The following is a 5,165-nucleotide window of genomic DNA, read 5'->3' as shown; positions in this document are numbered from 1 at the left end:
CACTTCGGCGGGCATGCTGAACTCCTTCATCCCGCGCACGACGCACAGGGCTCTTCCCACGGCGGTGCCCAGGGTCACCGGCGTGGTGATGCTGCTCGTCGCGCACACCATGGGAAGAGCGTGCAGTGGTCGCCGGCATGGGCGTCTTGGAGGTTGCTGCACCGCCTGCGGGGGGCCCAACCCCATCTTTAGACTTGGCGATGTGTGGCCCGTCGCCTGGCGCGCGAACGGCGCTGCTCGCCAGGCTCTGACTGCCAGGGCAATGCTGGTGCTCGCGGACCGTGGCTCGGGTTCTGTCTGCGACCGGGCCGCTGCTTGTCCGCACTGGCACGGGCCGTTCGGCCCCCGACGAGCCGATCGCCGTGGCCATCTTCTTCTTGGGAGCCATGGCGATGAAGAAACGCTAGGCTAATTACTAGACCATATTCTCACAATTGCGCCCCCTACCTGGAGCGCCAAAGATGTCGGTGGGAAACGACACCTATGGGATCACAAGAATCCCTACTATGGTTGCCGGGGCGCAGGGTTGCAAGAAGAGCAGGATTAGTAATCAGCACAAGGATCGTTTACCCAGGTTCGGGCCGCGAGGATGCGTAAAACCCTAGTCCTGCTTTGGTGGATGTATTGAGTGTTCTTAAGCCCTTGAACTAGCTACGGTTGCTGAGCCGTTTCAGGGAGCCGAATCCTTCTCCAGTATGCCATGGGCCTCCTTTTATAGTCGAAAGGGGCTGCCACAGTGGCACACAGGAGGTGGAAAGGCCTACGGTGCTACGAGCTTATCGCTCGTATTACAGGACAAGACGCATTTAATGCGTTGCTGAGGTGTCCCCTTGCTTTATTGGGAAAGGGAACGAGGCCCGTCCCGTCCGTCGCCGCTCCTCCTCGCTTCGACACACGCCCTGGCCAGCGCTGCATGCGATGCCATGTAGGCAGGCAAACAACTGAGGTGGCGCGGCGGTAGGGTCTTCACGAAGATTTGCATGCCGTGACGCATGTGCTTGCTGATCTGGTCTGGGAGCTGCATGTTGCCACGCAGGTGCCAGCCCAGCTGGTTGAGCTAGCCGCTGCATGCGAACGGTGGTGGAGACTTGGCTGGTGCGGGCCTGGAGGTGGCCCTACTGGCGTCCTCAGTGAGGGCCTTGCCGGGTGGGCCGGCAAGGGTCTTGCCGTGGCGCGCTGTCGTCCCCGGCAAGGATCTTGCCGGGGGTCTTTTGGCTCTCCTCGGCAAGGATCTTGCCGAGGATCGTTGTCTTCTAATCCTCATCTGATCTTGAATATTCCTTGTCTTCACAAAAATCTGCATGCCACCATGGAGGTGCCTCCCAAGCCCTGGCCCAATGTGGTTGATGGTGTTGGAGACTGTGGGCTCAAGGGTGGCGTGCTCCGCTGGTGTGGGCGAGCCGCCCCGGCAAGGGTCTGCCGAGGGAACCTGCTTCGCCTCTCTGCTTCTTTGTGTTATCGGCCTTGGTGTTGCTTTGGCTGTCTTGGGCTTTGGTTTCACCTTGGTTCACCTCCCCTGCTCTGCTTGGTGCGGCCGTGGGCGCGGCTCCGACTGTCCGTGCACAGGTAAAGGGGTACAATGGTGCGCCCCTCCTTTTGTACACCGACAGGTCGACACACAAACGGTGCTCAGTAAGCCCCCTGTTACACCTGGCATGTCTGCTGGTTTCCATGCAAAGATGTCCCAGTTCTCATGGAGGAACTGGATGAGCGCGGCTTCCTATTTGCTATTGAGTGTCGCTGAAATGTGGGTCGGAGCAGCAGAGGGGTCTTCCGGGTGAATGTGGACTGGCTTTGTCTCTCCGGTCGACTGAAATGCAGATTCTGAAGTAGGCTTCTTAGCTCGCAACATATCACTTGGGTCAGCATTTTTCTTGTACTCTTCCAGTTCCACCACCGCCATTTGCTCATCAGCAATCTTGGAACCCTTCTGGAGGCACTCCTCTGCTCTCTGCCTATTCCTAGTGACTGTAATCACACCTTTGGGCCCGGGCATCTTCAACTTAAGATACACGTAACATGGTCGGGCCATGAAACGAGCGTATGCAGGCTTGCCCAGGATAGCATGATAGGCACTGTGGAAATCCACTTCCTCAAACGTCAACTTCTCCCTGCAGAAATTATTGGAATCTCCGAAAACTACATCAAGAGCAATCTGTCTGAGTGACTTTGATTTCTTCCTTTGGATGACTCCATGGAACTGCATGTTGCTCTCACTGAGTTTGGACATTGGAATGCCCATCCATTGGAGGGTCTCAGCATACAGGATGGTCAAACCACTGCCACCATCCATGAGAACCTTAGTCAGTCGGGTGTCCCCAACGACTGGGTCGACCACCAATGCTTGCCGCCTAGGGGTAGCAACGTGCACCGGGTGATCTGACTGGTCGAACATAATGGGAGTTTTTGACCACTTCAGGTACGTCGTAGTTGCCGGAGAAACCATGTTCACTTCTCTGTTAATTACTTTTAGCCGACTTTTGCTCTCGACATAAGCAAAAATCACCAAGGTAGCATTGACCTTCGGGTAACCATCATCCTTCTCTTCATCATCATCCTTATCAGAATCCTTTTCACTGGGCTGACCCTCTTGGAACTGCTGAATCAGGAGTCTGCACTGTCGCTGGTATGCTTGGGCAGAATCAAGTTACCCTCTTCATCCTTCTTCGTGTGAATATGACACATCAAATCTAGGACGTCCTGTCCGGACTGATCTTTCACCTTTTTGGGCACCCACTGCCCCTTAGGCTTTCCTTTAAACTTTCCTTGTGCATTTAGAACTGCGGCTTCAGCAGGGCCTGCAGCCTCAGCTTTACGCTTTTGCTTTCGACTAGACTTTCCACCTCCGATGTCTTGGTCGACTGCTTTCTGCTTGCCATTGCAGAGTCGGTCTTCCTCTTCGCCATTAGCATATCGAGTGGCTATTTCCATCATTTGACTCAGAGACATGTCTCCGGAATGACCTAACTTTAGGATAAGCTCTCTGTATCGGACGCCCTCCCTGAAGGCGCAAACTGCCTGGTGTTCTGACACATTCTCCACCACATGGTGAAGGGTAGTCCATCTCTGAATGAAATCTCTCAAAGTTTCATTCGGCTTCTGAATGTAGTGCTGCAATTCAGTCAGCCCAGCAGGTCGCTTGCAGGTGCCCTTGAATGTCTTGATAAACACTCGAGCTAAATCTTCCCAACAGAAAATACTTCCAGGAGCCAACTGATTGAACCAAGCTCTGGCCGAACCTTCAAGCATCAAGGGGAGGTGCTTCATGGCTACATCATCGTTGCCTCCACCAATCCGCACTGCCACTCGGTGATCTTCCAGCCACATGTCTGGCTTTGACTCACCAGTGAACTTGCTCACACCCGCAACCAATCTGAAGTTGGGCGGGATCTGAGCTGCTTTGATGGCTCTGCTGAAACACTCGGGCCCATAGACAAACGCCCTGCTTCCAGTCGGTCGATCTCTGTCCAACCCTTCTCTATTAGCTCTGCCTCTGTCAACCAAACCCTGTAAGAGGAGTGACCTCGCATTGAACCAAGGCTCTCTTGGGTCGACTGGAGCTCTTCGCTCGTCACCATACGGGCGACTGTCATCGTACCGCCGGGGCGCGTACGACCCACCCCTCGGAGGGGGCGTAGGCACTCGTCGGTGGTCATCACGGGGATATCGAGGATCAAACTATCTGTGGCCTCGACCAAGGTACTGGTCTTGATGGTAACCACGATCTTCATGCTGCGGAGCCGATCTCGGGCTATGTGCCAACTGAACTGTGTCTGCAACCACAGATCTGCTATGAATTCTGTTGCGCGATTGAGAAACAACCGAGTTCTGTTCTCCTGCCACCCAAAGAAGTGCTCGGATCTGCTATAAGCCTCTACCAGCTTCTGAACAAGACGGCTGAATTGAACCTGCTATGCGTGCTGCTGCTGCAACATTCTGGATCGGACTACGGTATACCTGACATTCTTCTCGAGGCTCAGTCGGAAACACCTGTCGTGGCCGTCGACTGGAACCTGGAATATGCTGATGAGCACGATCATCGAGTGCTGGCTAAAGATTCTCTAGACGTGTATGCTCAGCCAAGGTGGCTAAGCGCGCACCCTCCAAGGCCCGAGCCTCGGAGGTCTCCCCAACGATGGGGGCCTGGAGGGCCTGGACGTTTCGGCGATGCAGCTCTTCCCGCTGCTCTGTAGTGAGGGCTTGGTGGTAGTACTTGTCATGATCACGTGACGGGCCGCCGCCGCGGGTGCCACCGCCGCGACGCAATCAGGACGGGCTACGCTGGGAGTCGACCATGAGGACATCCACCATGGGATCATTACTTTCGCACTCGGAAAGTGTATCCGAATGACCAGTCGTCAGATTGAACAACCCGTAGAGGGATTCGTCGGGCTCAATTGCCGCAACTTGAGGGGTGGTCGACTGACGAGCCACTGTATGCTTCACCCACCGCTCGAGCCACGAACGACCGGATCGTTTGCGAAGGCGGACGGTGGGGAGCGAAGACGCCACGGGAGCCAACCGATATTGAGTCGACGGCTGCCGCAGGAGGACGCTGCAGGCGCTCGTGCGGAAGTGCGCCGCCCCGCGGATGGGGAGGGCCTTGTGTTGGGGAACGTAGTAATTTCAAAAATATTCCTACGCACACGCAAGATCATGGTGATGCATAACAACGAGAGGGGAGAGTGTTGTCCACGTACCCTCGTAGACCGAAAGCGGAAGCGTTAGAACAACGCGGTAGATGTAGTTGTACGTCTTCATGATCCGACCGATCCAAGTACCGAAAGCACGACACCTCCGAGCTCAGCACACGTTCAACTCAATGACGTCCCATGAACTCGCACCGCACACGGCTAAGAGATCAATGATCAATTGTTGTGTCTATGGGCTGCCTCCTGGCCACGTATATAAAGGATGGAGGGAGGAGGAGGCCGGCCCTCATAGGGCGAGCCCAAGTGTGGAGTCCTACTAGGACTCCCTAGTCCTAGTAGGATTCCACCTCCCACATCGAATAGGAAAAAGGGAAGGGAGAAGGAGAAGGAAGGAAGGGAGAAGGAGAAGGAAGGAAGGGAGAAGGAGAAGGATTCACACATGTACTAAGTTTCCGGTTTAATACAATTCTAGCATGAATAATAAAAATTTATCATGATATAAGGAAATATAAA

Source organism: Triticum aestivum, chromosome 2D (assembly GCF_018294505.1).
Source record: "Triticum aestivum cultivar Chinese Spring chromosome 2D, IWGSC CS RefSeq v2.1, whole genome shotgun sequence".
NCBI classification, from domain to species: Eukaryota; Viridiplantae; Streptophyta; class Magnoliopsida; order Poales; family Poaceae; genus Triticum; species Triticum aestivum.
Note: the sequence above shows the minus strand (reverse complement) of the source record.